The 19,591-nt window shown below is 47.3% G+C and overlaps 1 long non-coding RNA gene and 1 pseudogene across 1 annotated transcript in view; both read right to left on the bottom strand.

Moving 5' to 3' along the window:
* The window catches only part of LOC144101970 (uncharacterized), a 40,249-nt gene extending 35,371 nt beyond the window's left edge, over positions 1 to 4,878 (bottom strand). The window contains exon 1 of the long non-coding RNA XR_013308120.1: positions 4,803 to 4,878. This is a non-coding gene — a long non-coding RNA (uncharacterized LOC144101970). The remainder of the gene's footprint in view (positions 1 to 4,802) is intronic.
* A 13,814-nt stretch (positions 4,879 to 18,692) lies between these two features.
* LOC144102670 (uncharacterized) lies at positions 18,693 to 19,308 on the bottom strand (annotated as a pseudogene).
* Positions 19,309 to 19,591: the final 283 nt, after the last annotated feature.

Raw genomic sequence — 19,591 nt, 5'->3', positions numbered from 1 at the left:
CAACTGCCTCATGACAATCATTTTAAGTTATTTTCACTTCTTATAAACAAAAACGTAGCATATGGACGGGACGTAGAAGGGCGAAGACAGGACGGTTGCTACAACCGTCCTGTCTTCGCCCTTCTACGTCCCGTCCATATGCTACGTTTTTGTTTATAATATGTCTGACCAACTGGCCCCTCAGTATACTCTGTTAATTTTCACTTCTATTGTAAGGTTTTGTATATGTTGATAAGACCGTTCCTTCCGCGGTAAGTGAGCAACGTGGAGGCTAACGGAAAGTGTTCAGCTTAAGTTAAGGACAACGCAGAGAGCTTAGGAAAAGAAAATGATAGGTTTAAGGTTAAGGGACAGGAAGTGGGCAGAGTGGGTGAAGGAACAAAGACGGGTTAATGACAACCTAGTCGAAATCAATAGGAAGGAAGGGGCTTGGGCAGGGCATGTAATGCGAAGCCAAGATAGCCGCTTGTCATTGAGGGAAACGAATTGGATTCCCAAGAGAAGGCAAGCGTGGCAGGGGGTGGCAGAAGGTTAGGTGGGCGGATGAGATTGAGAAGTTTGCAGGCATAGGGTGGGCGCAGCTGGCAAAGAACAGGGTTAATTTGATAGAAATGGGAGAGGCCTTTGCCCTGCAGTCGTTGTAGTCAGGCTGATGATGATGATGATGATAAAACCGAGTTATGGACAAGCAGGAATTTATTGTATTTTAGCGAAGTCAGTGGTAAAACTGTGCTTTTTTGTACAAAACCAATGGTCGAAACGCCTTGCAAGTGCTGTATTTCAATTCATAGTGCTATTCTCAGAGATATTTTTAAATTTTATGTATGTGAAACACATATCTAGCTTGTACCTTATAAAGGGTTAATTTCTGCAGACGGAAAAACTTCCTCTTTCATTGTCCCTTCCTTGTTGGAATGAAATATGTGCACAGTCTGTTAGAAGCATGTGCAGAGCACCCGTAAAAATTTAACGTACGCAAGTAAAGAAACAGGAATAAAATTTGCTACATGACAGTGCTTCGCCTAGTCTTGCTCTCTGGGAAGCGATTTGCTGCAGCAATAGCGGGAAAGTCGTGGATGAAAAGAAAGAATGTAAAGCCTCGAGGTTTTGCAGTACCATATACAAAACTACATATTAGCTTAACGATAGCTACTGACGCCTCCCAATGAGATGAAAAGGCAGGGGCGGGAATATATTGTCCGCTTCTTAATTGGTCTTTTTCTGTGCGGCTTCCCGACTACACCCCAATTTTTCAAGCGGAGTTTCTGGCGGTGGTGCTTGCTCTTCGCAAACTAGATCCATCTTTCTCTTCAGTGGCTGTCATTAAGATTCTCATTCTTTGCGTTCGTCCCTTGCTTCGGCTGTGGATTCGCCAATCTTCAACACCTTCCACTCATTACTTCCTCCCCATTAGAGCCTTGTTCACATGATATAGGTGCCAGGTCATAGCGCTGTGACAGCCAATGAAGTTGCGGACTGCTTGGAAAAGGCGTCCCTCAATGGTCACGGGCTACCTATCGTTCCTACTACAGCGCACATCAGAGCAGCGAGGTTTCGAAGACAGACTTTGTTAAGAATGACAAGTGGATCTCTTTTAAGATCTGATGATTACCTGCACCTGAGGTATTCGTGGAGCAGGAAGTCATGCCATTCACGGCAGCTTGACGTGTCTCTATCAAGGCTTCGTTGCCGGATCTCACCATTAAATTTTTATTTGCACAGGTCTGGGTTGACGCTTAATCCCGTCGGCGTATTCTGTGGTGAGCACGAAACCATGCATAGATCATTTATGGTTGTTTTTTCGCCGCTACATCATGATGAGAAGACGGTTTTTAGAGCAGCCTCTACAACATCTTGGCCTTTGTTTGAGCAGCCTAGTCATATTGTCGTTTGGAGCTACCATACTTGGGTACAGCCACAAGTCTGCTTTTACCGCCGTCCAAAATTTTTTAATGGCGTCAAATCGGCTACCTTGGTAACGTTTTTTCAATATCATTTTTATTCTTACAATTTTCATTATCCTTTAAACACTCGGCTCTAAACCTCAGTGTCGATCTCCTGCGTGCATTATGCATTTTCCGTTTCATTTCGCTATTCCTTTTTGTTTAGTGCTTCCTTCCTCAGTATTCATTTTATTTTCGTCCAGGAAATACTTATCTGAAAAACTTTCTGTGCCCCCCAATTCTTTGCAAATCCTTCTATGCGGGCTTGTGCCATTGTATGAGGGTAACAACAACAGCAACAGTACAGCTTTTTGTCTTTGATCCTTTTGTTTTCCACGGGAGCATGGTTTTTTCGTTTTAGCTTTCCTAGCGAAGGCAAATGAACTCGCCACTCACTTGAAATATTCGCGGACGAGCGTCACCTTGCAAGCACATTTCTGTGACGATCCCATGAGCTGAGCGATGTCTGCTATGTATTCTTAAAAGACTTGAGTCAATTTTTCCCCTTCCTGTTCACTCGACTTGGAAGTTGAACGGTTTAGTTGACCCGGACAAAGTAGGTAGCGCTCTAAATAATCGGACACAGAAAGATGCGATAGGACACTTATGTAACATCCGTAAACCAGCTAGCCCAATTAAGAGCTTTCGCTGGCGGTCTTTGAACGGCGACAAATGACGACATGCAGACGTTTAAAAGAAACAAAAAGTAAACAATATGTAAAAACTAACACCAACGTGCGGAGAGCACCTGCGCTAAAAAGTAATAGATGCCTAACGCTGAGCGGCTAGAGCTGATTGAACTCAAAGCTGGCTCGCAATGACTTTCTGCAAAGCTACGACTTGTGTATTTTTCCGAACGAAGGGTGACCAGACGCGAATTAAAATATGTTGCGCTAGCAAACATGAACAATCGCGCCTTTTGGCACCGCTTGCAGCGTCATTATCTTTTTCTTTACTACGCGCCTCTGCTTTGCGACGCTGACTGAAATATCGGTGGAACTATTGAACGGCCTCCGAAAAAACACAGACAACTTGCGCCAATGTAAATTCATTTTTTAAAAAGTTGGCAATGGCTGTCTGCTTATGAGATGAAGGCTGCACGACAACGATGATGTTTTGCCGTTCCGTCAAATGATTTGGCGCAAGTCGCGCAGTGATCTGCTCTAGAAAGTCATGCCGTCTTCACAAACCGCGGCGTCTCATGCGGAGGACACACCGCGCAGTGAACAACAAGTGACGAGCGCACTGCTTCAGCGCGCTCGTAGACAAACCACTTAGACGTATTTGAGAGAAACGTCCTTTGGTGCCGGAATGTTGTAATTTCTTATGAAAAGAAACAGTGGAGGCACTCGACAAGCCAATAACCATCACAATCGGCCCGAACCAGGGCTACACCACCAGTGGGGTAATGACTTGCATGCTGCCATTTGTTTGTACGGCCTCTCCTGGCATTTTTTGGCATGGTACATCTCTGCAGTGATTCGCTGGTGCAGAAGTTAAACTTTCGCCGCGCGCTCAAGGAGACCGCGGCTCGAATCCTGGGGCTACTCCGTTCGAAGAAAAAAATGTGAGTGCCGAGGAAACTGCACAACAAAGTTTAGGGCGTGGCATGATACCGGCGAACAAAGCAGGCAACGTAACCTCTAAGAAGAACACAATTTGGTCACCCTGCTGCATTACGTGGCCACCAACTCCTATATGAATATGGCATTTAGATTGTAGCCCTGAGTTCCTAGCGGCTGCGGCGGCATTGGCCGAGGCAGCGTTAATACGTGTGACGCAGTAGCGCATGCTGAAAATTCCGTGGTCTAGGAAGGCAGCCATTGTAAACAACGTAACATCGTTTAACACTAGAACGTTACTTAAGAAAGGTATTTTAACAGTGCTGTTGAAAGAACTATCGGGTGTTAAATGGCATATCATATTGCGTACTCAGGGCAGGACAGATGAGATCTGTACAGGGTAAATGGCCGGGCTCTTAATATAGCATGAAGGGTTAGCGGACCGCCGATAGCTCGGTGGGAGATTCTTCATCAACAAGGATACAGCTTACTACATAGAGGGATTCTACAGCTTTAACTACAGGATAGCGGGAATCGTTATAAAGGTTATAAGGGTACAAATCGAAGGTTGCTCATGCCTATAGGCTACTGCATGAAGTCATAAGAACGAGATATTCGAAAGTCTCTATGAACACATGGAATCGGCAAGGAGCACAATAAAAACACAGTGCAATGTCCATATGGGTAACATGAATGCCAAGGAATGCAAGAAACAGACAGATGGGCAGGCAGGTGGGGACTTTTTGTGAGGTTCTAGAAATAGCAGTGTTGAGTTATTCGCAGAACTCTTCGCGCTCGCAGATTGCGATGTTTCATGTACCACTAATACCCTTTTCTGCAAACGGGAAAGCCGGAAATTGACATGGATGAACCCGAATGGTGAGGCAAAATATTAACCGTACTTATACTGTGCGCTTATCCTCACACTGTGCAGGATGTCGAAGTGTTCTAAAAGGTTACATATAGTGACCATAAAATGGTGTTGTTTCGAATTTGCTTCTAAAACTAAGAAGAAAGGGACACATCTAGGAGTTCTGGAGGGAAAGTAGAGAAATTCAGAATCTTGCTGGAGAACGGACCAGAACGTATTACGGAATAGAAGGACGGGGTAGGGTAGGCAGTCAGGATAACGGAAAGGTCTTTCTGGAGTCGAAGGACCAGATGCGGAACCTCCGAAGTATGAAAGTCTGTAACCCCATAGAGAGGCAGGAAGTGGCATAACTGTGAGAGGTTAGCAATAAACGCCAGGGAATGGACATAAGTATAATATTGTTATGAATGGAATGGGCTTATTTACATAGGAATGTTGGGCGGACTAGGGGAAACGAAGCAGGCCGCCAAGCGAACGTCTTTCGCGCTTCTTCAGCCTCGTCCTCTTCTACCGCGGTTGCGGCGTGGCGCGTGAAAATTTCTATGGTGCCAGACAAAGCTCGTCCTCGAGCCGGTCAGGGTGGTCGACGGTGGCAGCGCTTCAGACGAGCCACGTGGGCTACTTGGGTCTTGGGAGAGCGGCGACTGTCTGCAGTAACTTTGGCGAGGATGTAGATGACATCGCTCAATCGCCTCAGAACGAGCAAGGGGCCTGAATACTTCAACGAAAACTTCTGGTTTGAACCGAGCTTGCGCAATGGTGTCCAAAGCCACACGTATTCTGCTGAAGCTTATGTAGTCGCAACGTGACGCTCGTCACAGCAGTCTTAAAGGGGCTGCGAAACACCACTTGAACGGATGCCGGTTACACTTCAGATGGATTCTGTATGTCACACAGATGCTGACTCAAAAAGAATTACGAGAATCGATGCATAGGAACGGGAGTTATTCAATAAAGAAATTTCAAAATACAAGCAAACAAAACGCTGCCCTCAACTAGATTTTGCCGCAGCTTCCCATTCCCATTTCACTCTCTCAATGACGACGCTCAGTACGACCAATCAAAACAGCCTATCTTAGCACGTGGCGGAAGTTCGCACTCCATGGTTGCCTGTTCTCTGTAACTCGTTCATGCCAAGGCTGGCAGCGCCGTTTGCATGGTTACAACAACCATGTGAACGCCCAGCTGGCCCAGCGATGCTTCACCGTCACGTCGACGGCGCAGAAGGGAACACTGGATCAGTGACGTTCCCTTACTTATGGATCCGAACTCGAGCGCGAGATACTGCGACGATGTGACAGCCTGCGCAAGATATCCGACACATTTAGCATAGCGCGTACCGCTACTGCTTACCGCCTACCATCGCCCATCGCTCCTAGCGCGCTGGTTGGTCACGGCGAGCAAGGAGCGCACGTTGCTGACGGGAACGTGGCGCCATTTGGCGCCGCCGCCCGGTGATCCTCCACAAGATGACGATGCGCACTGCCTGCTAAATGTGAAACGAACGCATCCTCCACTGGGACCGAAACGAATGCTTATAGAGTGCAATGGCTCGATCGGATCGATTCCGCAAAGCCGCTCTCAGATACACAGAGAGTCGTAAGTGTTTAGTGCTAGGTCGTAGGATGTTTACAGAGAGGCGCAAAGTCCTTCGATGCAAAAAGTAGCCAGTGCCTCTGGCGGCGTATTTTTGTTTTACTTGATTTACAGTTCTTTTATCTAGGGCAAACAAGTTGGTTTTGTTAATGTAATATAAAACACAAAAACTTGACAAAACGTATCTGTAGTTATTAACGCAATTTGCAGTATATTTACTCTTTGTCCAAACATCAAGCTCGCACTAAGTGATGTCATATCCGCTGCCAAAAACCGCCACTGTATGGTGACACCGTCAGCGCCACGAATTTGTTTTTGCGAGCTAAGTAAAATATTAAAAACCACAGTATACGCGGTATCGCCGATGTTAATAGCATCACTATAGCTCATTCTATGCAACAAACAGGCAAAACAATGCACTGAAAATGTGTTCCGGGCACCTTTAAGAGCGGGGTTGAGAAAACAAACTGCGTAAACAGGCCCGTCGTCTAGCTTGTTCGGCGCGACATAAGAACAGGTAAGTAAAAAGGTCTTCATGAAACGAGAAGGGTAAGATAGTGCCCAGAAAAGCGCGCGGCATCCTGACATAGAGCAGGTAGAAACGGTAATACCCGATGACCTCATGCTTCGCGCTGTTGAGTGCGTAGGTCACGAATGGTAACACGGCATCCCTGTTCGGTCATCCGGTGCGACGTACATATACAGCATGTTGGTGATGGTGCGGTTTGTGCGCTCTGTAAGACCGTTGGTCGGGGGGTGGTAAGGCGTATAGTAGCGGTAGTCTGAGAAGTAAACTGCCTGCCCCGGTCTCTGATGATAACACGGGGCGCACCATGACGAAAAATAATAGAGTGCAACATAAAAGACGATATTTCACTTGCCTCCGCTGACACAAGCGCTGCAGTTTCCACGTATCGCGTCAACTAATCTACACAGGCTATATCCAAGCGGCGTCCTTCTGAAGATTTGGGAAAGGGGCTAAGAAGGTCGACTCCAACTTATTTAAAAGGCGTGGATGATGGCTTGACCGGATGAAAAAGGCCTTCAGGAGGGCTGTGCGAGGCTTCAGTCGTTGACATTTGTCACAGCTTGCAACTTATTGTTTAGTTATGTTATACAGGCTTGGCCAATACAAGCGCTGACGAATTCCGTGCAGTGTGCGGGAGAAGCCAAGGTGACCCGACGCGATGTCGTCGTGCATGGCCTGCAGCCCACTGATGCGGAGATTTTTCCGGGACAATCAAAAGCACGGTTGCACCATTGACCGAATAGTTCTTTGACACAATTCCGGCTTGAAGATGAATGGCCTAGACCATGCACCCGTGTGGCAGCTACAGCAAGAAAAGGTTGCAGTGAGAGGTCGTTTTGTTACTCGCGCCAAAAGGAAGGCCTCTCTATTTGGGAACGGTGGGGAGAGCGAAGGCAAAAACCGATCAAAGTCCTCCTTCCTGCTAAATGTAGGTGACAACGGATGGCGTGACAAGCAGTGGGCATTACTGTAGTGGTGACCACTTTTGTAGGCGGCAGAAAACTCGCATTCCTGCAGGTGCAGTGCCTAACGCACCAAACGACCCGACAAATCGCGCAGGCCTATGTACCAGTGGAGGGAATGTTGATCGGTCACAGCACTAAATGGACGTTCATACAAGGATGGGTGGAAGTTGTGGACAGTGAACACAACAGCCAAAGATTCCAATTTGCTACAGTGTGGTTGCGATCGGACTTCGTTAATGTGCCACTGGCGTGCGCAATAATGTGTTCGGCGCCAGTGTGAATCTGGACAAGCATCGCCCCAAGGCCTACGCCACTGGCATCAGTGCGAATACCTGTGGCAGCGGTAGAATAAAACAGGCGCAAAAAGGGCGGCGAAGTGAGAGCAAATTTAAGCTGGTTGAAAGACGAATAACATTCGGGGGTCCACGCAAACTGCGAGCCCTCGTCCAACAGAGAAGTGAGGGTATGTGCAAGGTGCACAAATCCGGGAATGAAGCCGCTGAAATACGACGACAGTCCGAAGAAACTCCGAATGCCTGTTAGGGTTTGTGGCTGTCGAAATTACGAACTGCGGCAAGCTTCCGCGGATTGCGCCGTATTCCTCCTCTTATCCGCGAGGAGTTCCAGAACGAGTGTCTACCTCTCTCCGAAGTGGCACTTCTTAGAATTTAAGATTGTTCCAGTTTTTCTGATGCATTTGAAAACGATACCGAGGCGTTCATCGTGTTCTTCAAATGTCTTGCCAAAGATTATGACATCATCCAAACAGCACAAACAGATGTCCCATTACAGTTCAATCCCCGGAGGACCGTATCCATGAAACGCTCGAAGGTCGCAGGCGCATTACACAAGCATTAAATTGAATTCGAAGAGGGCGTCGGGAGTCACGAAGGCGGTTTTCTCTCTGATGGATGCATCGCTATTTGCAATACCTATATCAGACATCAGCGGTCGAGAATTATGGCGCCGAGTGAAGACAGTCCAGATCGTCATCAATGCGCGGTAATGGATACACGTCCTACTTTTTTACCGCATTCAAGCGAACATAATCGACTAAAAATCGTCATGAATTGCAAGTTACGGGCACGGCCCACAGACTGCAAGACTCCCGAATGAATCCTTTCTGCAGCATGATATTGCGCTTGGTTGTTGAGACTCAATATGGTGTCTGAAGGAATGGGACTGGGATTCTCCATGCTAATTTTATGTTGCATGCGAGAGACTGGCAAAAAGAAGTAGATTCGGTCCAAGTAAAGTAGAACACATGGGCATGAAGCGCGAGAACGTCCTGCAATGCATGTCGCTCGGTAGAGGGGGAGCGACTTGTTGATCATCTGTTCAACTCAGCAGAATAGTCTGGCGTCTTGGACGCGGTTCGGGCACAATCGGAAACAGCCGAGACAGTGCCGGTAACACTGTCGTCAAATCTCGCGAGTTTAAAGTCGGAGGGTAGACGCAGCGTTTGTGCAGAAAGGTTCAGGACCCACATGTGCGCGCAACCGTCCGCTGTGTCCATGAGGGCATGTGAGACTAATACGTTTTTCATCAACACATTGGGTATGTTAGATTCAATTATGTTCTGGAAAAGCCCCAGTCCAGTCCCATCGCCACTAAAGAGGTTTGGGAGGCCTCCCTCCTCGGGTGCTCGACTGTCGGGGCCCAGACGGCCCTTGCCTACCGTGCTCGCGAGGCGGCGAGAACTTGCGGCGACCCAGAGTAGAGCTGCTGACCAGCTGAGGCCAGCATTCACCTTTTTCACCGGCCCGCGTCCTCTTTGTGTCAGTTATAATGTTTCACAAGGAAGCTGACGAAAGCAAGAAACCCTTGCGACAGCCACCTCATGGCATCCGCTGAAAAGAATAAGATGCAAAACGCTTGCAAATATAGCCGTCGATGACCCCTGGGCGTCGTCTGTTGTTCTAGGGATAAATAAATATGTAACTCTACGCCCCTGAGAGGATTACAGGCTTCTAAACAAAATAAAATAATAAAGCGTCACTTCGCATTCAAGAGCTGCAGGCACTGGACCATGTTCTGAGCGCTTAGGGCGTTAGCCTATACCAGATACGACAGTCGCTGTTTATGCTTTCTCCACCCTAACTGATGAGCAAAGTGCCGGCGGTTTTCTTGGTATTTGCACCTGTTATCGGCGTTTTTGCAGAACTTCTCTCAGATTTAGTTGAGGCCCTAACCAGCCTCACACATGGCTAATAACTGTTCATCTGTGGCCAGGAGCAACAGCAGGCCCTCGAAGACATTGTCTGCAAAGTACGCCTATACTTTGAGAATTTGACAAGGCAGCAGAAACAGAACTACACACCGACGCAAGCTGCGTGGTCCTCCGTGCTGTCCTTGTCCAGTGACAGAATGTTCTTGAACGTATAATGGCTTACAGAAGCCACACCTTGCCATGGTCTGAGGCGAACTATTTCACCTCCGGAAAAGAATTCCTAGCTTTTGTGGAGAGCGGTGTCCAAATTTCGGCCATATTTATATTGCCGCTCTTTCCGAGTTGCCAGTGATCACAAATCACTAAGTTTGCTGGCGAACCTCAAATATTCCTCGATGCAGTTGCAAACTGAAGCCTTCGAATGAATTAATTTGATGTCTCCATCGTCTATAATTCAGCGAAGAGGCAGTGATAACTGTCTGGTGCTGCTATTCAGTGGAATCGAGCTGAGTTCGAGGACTATATCGTTTTTTTAGCGCTATCTGCACTTTCAATCTCAGTAAACAATAACGGCACGACACCGAACTATACGCCGCAAGACGACGCCAATGAGGCCACCCGGACAAAATAAGCCTATCAGTCTGTCATAAGTACCACTGCTGCAAATCGACATGGACTTGCTCAGTCAATTTCCGGAGTCCTGACTGGGTGATCGTTGCATTGTGGTGGTCATTGGAGATCTCGCCCCGACTCTGTAGATACAGAGTCTTTCCCGCGGTACCCCTGTTAAAATTGCGAACTTCATTCAAAAAATGCTTCAACGTCATTGACAGTAAAATCCCGTTGACCTCGGCGCTTACCCAGGAATTTATGCTTCTAAGTGGCACAGGTCACTGAGAAACAGGCCTTGCCATGCTAAAGAGAGGGAACTCACCGAATTGCTCAATAAAGTAGACTGACGATATGATTTAAATATATGTCGACGAGGAAAATAGCAGTGCGAGGCAATACTGCATTACTTGCCCTCTATATTTAGTAATACGATCCAGCAAACGACGGGATTCACTCCTTTTTGTTTAGTACTTGGTCTTGAAGCCAAGACCATGATTGACGCAATGCTTCTGCCATATACTGCTAACATCTTTTTCAAGGTGCTGAGCAATTTCTTTAGGCAAGGTGAGGACAAACGCCAATTTCTCGACAGCGAATCCGGCACCAGGAAGACACTAGCGCTCAAATCATAAACTCCACCACAGAGATGAAATTTTTTAGCCATGCACACAAGTCTTGGTGTGCAGCACGATTCATCTGAACAGACACTGTGAAAAGCTTCCTCGTCATTCTTTTGGCACAAGCGATATGCGGTGGTGAGTAAGCGAGGACAACTACGAAGTTCGCCCAAGGAACTGTTCGCTCTTCCCGACGGCTGCCCGAAGTGATCCTCGCCGCTAGAATGAAGCACTGACAAGCCCGGTAGCTCCTCACGTAAGCGTCCTGAAACTGTACCCTTCTGGACACCAGGCCACGAGTCTATAAGCGGTTATCAGCGCGCGCACGACGTAGCTCGAGGCTTTAGTAACCGGGCCCCGACAGAAGCCTCAGCGGCCCCGGAGACGGTTCCGCAACGGTACAGTGGTAATCTTACCACAAGCGAAATAGGCAAATTTACTCCCCACCACGCAAGGTTATGCGGGAAGAAGCCATACATTTCACATTATAAAAAAACATTCCTACTGTGTGGGAAACACCACGAAGTACCTAAAAGTGCATGGTCTTGCCAAAGCATAAAGACCGCTTTGAAAATCGCAAATCCACAGCATGAGCAGCGGGAGGCCGCGATGTCCAGCTAAAGTCTAGAAGACCAAAGACAGCTGCTGCAGCGAGCGGAACAAGCAGCTATGGCGATAGAAGCACTGGATTAAGGGCTGCTTCCAGTTCAGAGAGCGCAAAACTCTTTACTGATTAAAGCTATCGCCACCACCACCACTATCCACTGGACACTTGCGTTGTTCCTTCGCGGTCGGCTCGCCGAGTAGGCGTCTTTCAGTGGATGGGAGTAAAGTAGCGCTACTAGCCGCTGAGATGGCAGCATCACGAGACTGAACAGAACTATCTGCTCTTGGCTAGCCTTGTTCATGGTAGGGGCCAGAAGCTTCGTCCTCTCTCGAGCTCTCTGTCGCCTTGCGCGTCCTAGCCCATCTCAGTAAACTTCATCTGACTATGTCAACTGTTTGTCGGTGACAATGTTTGCAAGCTGGAGCAGCTTTGACTTTATAGACTGACATGCTTATTCTCATTTGCAAAGGTTCTCTACATCCTCTATGCCGAAGCGCGGTTCACGCGTGGACCATAATGCGCACTTGCTCTGGAGGTATAGCAGTGGCCCCAATTTCATGCACGTTTTCTCTTTGCCAAACACTTTAAGAGTTTGGTAACCTCTCCTCATATCTAACTGTTACTTTCCGGATCAAATACAGAGCATGGAAATCTCTTGACAGATATCTCCTCCGATCATGCCTGGAGCTTTTATACACATCTGGACGGCCTATAAAGGGGTGCACCGAGAGATCTTGTGGACAATTTTGCAGGACCTTCGGCTCCAATGTGCAGCGAGATGGGCGCCTGAGGACGCCCTTGAACGTATCTCATGCTCTTCGACAAGGCGGTCCACTCTCGCAGTTCCTAGCAGCCTTCTGCAGGAAGAAGACATTTATGAGCATGAGATAGGTTTATGAGAAACCGAAGGGGAGAGGTTTCCTTGCGGAGATGAGGTGTGGTGTTTTGTGCTCGATGATGTGGAGAGCAAGCTTCACCAATACAAAGCCAGCTGATATACTGCATAGAGTCATAGGGTAAGACGCGCCCCATATATATCGAACTTGTATTCCGATTCCAGACGAGAGCGATAAGAATCATTACCTATTCAAAATGCACTCACTCTACGAAACCACTTTCCAAGTCCACCGATATTCCACGTTTTTGATTCCATTTATACTTTAAAGGTAGCCCCGACATTTCGTCAAATAAAAGTCAATTACCCAGTTCTCCATAGTATCCGCATAATTCCTAAAAGGAAGGCTGCTGGAGCTGAAGATTTCAATTTACCCGTGTGTCCCATTACTGATTGGGAAAGCTTATTAGGATTCGATGGATCGTTGATCTGAAATGGTATTCCTAATCATGTTAAAAGAAAAACTTCATACAATCGCTCAAAATGTTGATGAATATGTGTTTTGTGTTTCATTCTCATGCTTTTGTTTGCCCCGAGAACGTTGTAAAGTTGCGATTTTCATTTTGTGAATAGAAATGTTCGTCTCCGAATGCTGTAATTATGTTAGGTATATTGTGATAAACCCGAAACTCTCCCCTAGATATGGGTTTAATATCATTGTACATATTGTATTGCACTAAATTTCATTTTCCAATAAAAGCATGCTGTCCCGAAGGCCTGTGCTGTATGCAATTCCGCAGATGAGACATTGAAACATGCGGTTGGGACATGTCTGGGAGTTTGTCCTGCTGCTTGTTGTAACCAGACGCCGGCCAGGAAGCGGGAAGTTTTATTACGAGGTGCTCACTGGCAGACTAAAACAAGAACCGTTCATGGCATCCGTGCGAGGTTAAATAGAATTCGTGAGCTACCGGTGCATGCGCAGCAAGGCATGGCGAAAGCGACAAGCCAGGAGCAGACATCGCGATATTCTTGGTCGCGATACCATACGGCACTCCCTCCCTTTTGCAGTTCTAAAAACAAGCATAAGTCAAACGATCAGGTGGACGCTGCTCCCTCGTGCTTTTTCGTAATGGCACCGGTTGCTCGCCGCTAGCTCGCATTAGTGGCCGGGTAGACTGGGATGGCTCAGTTGATCGTCCTGTAGCGGGTGAATGATGCACTACCTCTGATGCATGCGGAAGTTTCACGTCTGGGTTAACATTAGACCTTGCACTTGATGCGATCCAGGATCGTTGCAGGTGGTCCGCGTGCACAAACCGCACCCTGTCTCGCACACGCACACCAAGTACATTGACGGTTACTGCACTGGAGTAATTTTTCCAGGCCACCATTTACCACGTAATCCGGCAGAGCGAACCCACACACGATCAGTAGCAGCAAACACTCGCTGCCTGCCTCTGTGTTTATCAGCAGATCTTCTAATTTTGTCAGCCTACGCATTAATTTCCTCTGCCGTGTTTGGTCTGGGTAACGATAGGAGAGTCCGCAGTTTCCTTCGCATAAATAGTTCACGGGTGTTCTTTCCATGAAAGTATGAGGTGTTCGGTAAGAGAAGACATGTCTTCAATTGTGTGCTGCAGTGACCTAAAAGTGCAACCGTCTTCCAGCAACTGCTTAAGCAATGCTTTCTTGACCGAGCCGCACGCTCTGCCGCTCCATTCGACTGAGGAGGGCAGGGTGGCGTGAGCGTGTGCTTAACTCCATTTGTTAAAAAAAAAACCTTGGAATTCAGCTGGTCGAAACTGCGGACCGTTATCTACAGGCAGCCCATGTGATGCAAACCACGAACGAACAAAGTCTACCGTGTTAGTGGCAGTTGTCACTGTCATTACTTTGACCTCCAACCATTTGAAATAAGCATCAATCGCGACAAGGAACAATTTTCATTTTTCATCCACCAAATCCAGGTGCACCCGCTCCCATGAGTTTTCACAACGTTGCCAGGGGGTTAAAGCTACGGGCCGGGCGGAGGGGAGAACGGACTGGCATATTTGACAATTCCGCACAATTTTCTCGAGAGCCTCATCAATGCCAGGCCACCATATCATGGATCTCGCTACTGATTTCATTTTAGAAATGCCCAGATGTTGCTGATGCAACAAAGCCAGCACAAGATTCTGCAACATCTCGGGAATGACCTCTCTGTTTGTCCACACAAGGCATTCGTCGTCTATAGTCAGCTCCAGTCGGCGCGCCTAGAATGGTTTCAGCTCATCATACAGTTTTTGGCCAGTCATGCCATATCATTTCCCGAAGTGTGTTAAGTAGTTTACCTCGCCTTGCTTCTCGTTCCACATCTTTTGCTGTCACAGGCAACTCATTCAGAGCTGAAAAATAAAATATTTCATCACACTGGTCACCCGTGTTTGGTAGTGGCATGCGAGAAAATGCGTAAGCATGACTGAGAGCAGATCCCAGTTTGTTTTATCTGGTAGCGATAGTTGGCCAAATATGCGAGCCAACGATGGACTCTTGCAGTAGCTACAGCACTGCCCTGTCTTTTCGGATCGAAAAGAGTAGTTAGCGCCTGATGATCAGTAAAGAAGTTAAACGCTCGTCAGTAAAGGTATTTGTGAAGTTTTTACTTCGAACAAAATGCTTAGGGCTTCTTTTTTATTTAGCTGTAGTTCCGCTCGGATAGAGACAATGACCGCGAGACAAAAGCTACCGGTTTTTCACTCCCATTCTCGACGCGCGACAGTACTACGCCCAGCCCACACTCAGAAGCACCACATGCACTCTGAATTTCTTTTGTACACCGTAAAGCTTCAAGACATTTTTTATCAGACATTCCTTTGCATCATGTGAAAACCTCGTTACACTGATCCGACCAGTGCGTTTGCTTTCTTTACTGAGCAAGTTGTGCTGTGCTTCAAGGGCCATTGCCAAGTTTGGCAAAAATTTGGCGTAAAACCTGACCATGCCCAAAAAGGCCTTCAGCTGGGTCACACTTGTCAGCTTAAGCAAATTTTTAGCGGCCACTACTTTTTCAGTTGATGTTAATTCAATGCACGATAATCTGACATCAATAATTACGGAGTGCGCAGTAGAAGTAGGGGGCAGGACAGTTCGAAAAGATACCGGAAAGCTATCTCAGGTGACGAAAGATCTGATTAAGAAGCGCCAAAACATGAAGGCATCTAACACTACCGATAGAATAGAACTAACGGAGCTATCAAAGTTAATAAATAAGCGCAAGGTAGCCGACATAAGGAAGTTTAATATGGAGAGAATCGAGCATGCTATAAAGAACAGAGGTAGCCTAAAAACAGTGAAGAGGAAACTAGGCATAGGTAAAAACCAGATGTATGCATTAAGAGACAAGCAGGGCAATGTCATTAGCAATATGGATAAGATAGTTAACGTAGCCGAAGAGTTCTATACAGACCTGTACAGTAGCCAATGTAATCAGAGCGCTAATGAGAAAGACAGCAGTGCACAGCAATGCGTCATCCCGCCAGTAACGAAAGATGAAGTAAAGAAAGCCTTAGAAGCAATGAAAAGGGGAAAAGCAGCTGGGGAGGATCAGGTAACAGCAGATCTGTTGAAGGATGGAGGGGACATCGTGCTAGAAAAACTAGCCACCCTGTATGCGCAATGCCTTATGACCTCGACTGTACCAGAAGCTTGGAAGAATGCAAACATTATCTTAATTCATAAGAAGGGAGACGCCAAGGACTTGAAAAATTACAGGCCGATCAGCTTACTATCCGTTGCCTACAAAGTACTTACTAAGGTAATCGCTAATAGAGTCCGGGCAACGTTAGACTTTAATCAATCAAATGATCAGGCAGGCTTTCGTAAAGGATATTCCACAATAGATCATATTCACACCTTCAATCAGGTGATAGAGAAATGCGCAGAATATAATCAACCTCTATATATAGCTTTCATTGATTACGAGAAAGCATTCGACTCAGTGGAAACCTCAGCAGTCATACAGGCATTGCGTAATCAGGGGGTAGAAGAGCCTTATGTCAAAATACTGGAAGATATATATAGCAACTGCACAGCTACTATAGTCCTCCATAAACTCAGCAATAAAATTCCAATAAGAAAGGGCGTCAGGCAAGGTGACACGATCTCGCCAATGCTGTTCACCGCATGTTTGCAGGAAGTATTTCGAGGTCTGAATTGGGAACAGTTGGGAATAAGAATAAATGGAGAATACCTAAATAATCTGCGATTTGCTGATGACATTGCCTTGCTGAGTCACTCAGGAGGTGAACTGCAAATCATGATCAACGAGTTAGACAGGCAGAGCAGATCGATGGGTCTAAAAATTAACATGCAGAAAACCAAGATAATGTTCAACAGCCTAGCAAGGGAACAACAGTTCACAATTGGCAGCGAGAGCCTAGAAATTGTGCCGGAATACGTCTACTTAGGGCAGGTAGTGACAGCTGATCCTGATCATGAGAGGGAGATAACTAGAAGGATAAAAATGGGGTGGAGCGCATATGGCAAATTCTCGCAGATCATGAGTGGCAGTTTACCAATTTCCCTCAAGAGGAAAGTGTACAACAGCATGATCTTACCGGTACTCACCTACGGGGCAGAAACGTGGAGGCTAACGAAAAGAGTTCAGCTTAAGTTAAGGACAACGCAGCGAGCCATGGAAAGAAAAATGATAGGTGTAACGTTAAGAGATCGGAAGCGGGCAGAGTGGGTGAGGGAACAAACACGGGTTAATGACATCCTAGTCGAAATCAAGAGAAAGAAATGGGCTTGGGCAGGGCATGTAATGCGAAGGCAGGATAACCGCTGGTCCTTAAGGGTAACGGAGTGGGTTCCAAGAGACAGTAAGCGTAGCAGGGGGCGGCAGAAGGTTAGGTGGGCGGATGAGATTAAGAAGTTTGCAGGCAAAGGGTGGATGCAGCTGGCAAAGGATAGGGTTAATTGGAGAGACATGGGAGAGGCCTTTGCCCTGCAGTGGGTGTAGTAAGGCTGATGATGATGATGATGATGATGATGATGACTTTTTCAGGCGCCGAATACAACCCATCCTTATCAATGTCACGTTCCTAGTACGTAATGCGCTGCTGAAACAACGCGCACTTTTTTTTATTCACTCGCACATATTGTTCGCTCAGGCGCCGTGCAACCTGCTTTACTTCTTTCGTATCACTGCTTGTAGTTCTCGCCTGTGATGACTGAAGCATTCAAGCAGCCGGCCCTAGCCGACATACCATGGAGTATTTGGTCCATGACTGCTTGGAACACTGCAGGTACACAAGCTACGCCGTACGGCAAGCGACGTAGCCTAAAAAGGACGAAGTGCGTGTTGATAGTAAGCTGTTCTTAAGCTTGCTTGTCTGGCTCGAGCAGGAGATACGCCTCAGACAGGTCAAGAACAGAAAACACTGCCCCGCCTTGTAAATAGGCAAAAATATCCTCAGCCAGCGACAAGGAATAATGGTCCACGTTAATTACTGGGTTTACGGCGACCCAGTAATCGCTGCAAAGGCGAAGCTCCTTGCTGTTATATTTAGGGACTACGATCAGGGGCGTTGCCCAAGTGCTGTGCCTGATCCGATACACGTCGCCAGCTTTTTCTAGATTTGCCAATTCATGTTCGACTTGCTGGCGTAAAGCGTAAGGAGCTGGCCTTGATTTACCAAACACTGGGCGCGCATTTTCTTTCAAGACAACGCTAGCTCTGAAACCTTTGATAGCGCCAAAACCCGAGTCGAACACATTACTTTTTTTTGTGAGGGGTGTGTCACTTTCCACTGCGTGCACAGATGATCTCGTGCCAATTTATCCTAATCTTGGAAAGTCAGTCTCGACCGAACGACGTGGGCATTCTCGCGCCTTCTGTTTCCTTTGCAATATCTAGAGGCAGCTCGCAACACTGCTCTTTATACTGCACTTTGACGTCCACAGATCCATCACTAGGCCCAGCCATGCCATTGTACGTGACCGATCTCACAATGGCTTGTCTTAAACCGGCATTAGGAAAGTGTATCGCCCACTCGATTTCCGACATGACTGAGACAGCTGCTCCTGTATCAATTTACAGGGGGATATCTCTGCCCTTTATCGTAACCACAATAACAATAGCAGGTGCACCAGCCTTTTGGATCGTGTGACAAAAAGTCACTAGCTCAGAACTGCTATCATCCGGCTCTACGGAGTGCACTAGTTTAGTTCTGCACTTTTTTGCAACGTGTCCGTTCTTTTTACACTTGTAGCACCTGCTGTTTACAAAAGGGAAACTCACGGGTGAGTGTTGACCTACACATCGATGACATGGAGCTTTCGTTTCTTGTGACGTCTTCCGAAACGGAGTCGCTCTGCCTCTTTCCTTGACAGGAGTTTCTCAGGTATCAGGCTTACGCTGTTTCCCTGCCTCTCTTTTCCAGTACACTTCGGTGCTGTCCGACGAAGCTGTTTTGCTGCTTGACGATTTCAGCATGTATTAGATGTCTTCGCTTGCAGCTTCCATTGCTATGGCAACACTACAGACTCGGTCCCATGTTATTTCATCTTCAGGAAGGGCGAGCAGTCGGCATCGTATCGCCCCGGAACACAATCCCGCGACGAGGCGATCCCGCAGAGCTCAGCTCAGAAACGTGCCGAATTCGTAGGCTGAAGCTAGTCTCTTCAATTCAACAATAAAGTCCGCGATGGTCTTATGAGTTTCTTGCTTGCGCTGGTTGAGCCGATGGCGTTCGCTGACAAGCGAGCGTTTGGGGGCGCAGTGCTTCTTTAGAGCACTTACCACTTCTTCGAATGACGACTTAGCATGTCGCCGGCAACAGCAAGCTCCACATTGCGACATAGGCCTTTTCGCCAATAGCGGTCAAGAAAACTTGCAGTTTCTTGTCATCCTTGATGCCGTTGGCAGCCGCGAACAATTCGAAGTGCTCCAGGTACACTTCGAAGTGGCCGCTTTCCGGCTGGAATTCCGGCAGCTTCTCGACGGTTGCGGCCATTCTGGTTTCTTGGTTGCCCTCGTCCATCCCATCCTCGTCGCCACTTGTAACCAGACGCCAGCCAAGGAACGGGAAGCTTTATTACGATGTGCTCACATGCAGCCTCGAACCAACAACATACGTGCATGGAATCCACACGAGGTTAAATACATTTATCGCGGTACCATATGACTCTGCCCGCACTTCCTCGCTGCTAACGGCGCTTGAATTAAGGAGGCGGGCAGCAGTACGGTCAACCATGTTGACTCTGTCACCACTAAGAAAATCAGAAATAGTTTTGGTG

This window comes from Amblyomma americanum, chromosome 8 (genome assembly GCF_052857255.1).
Source record: "Amblyomma americanum isolate KBUSLIRL-KWMA chromosome 8, ASM5285725v1, whole genome shotgun sequence".
NCBI classification, from domain to species: Eukaryota; Metazoa; Arthropoda; class Arachnida; order Ixodida; family Ixodidae; genus Amblyomma; species Amblyomma americanum.
Note: the sequence above shows the minus strand (reverse complement) of the source record. Positions and strands in the feature narration are given on the sequence as shown.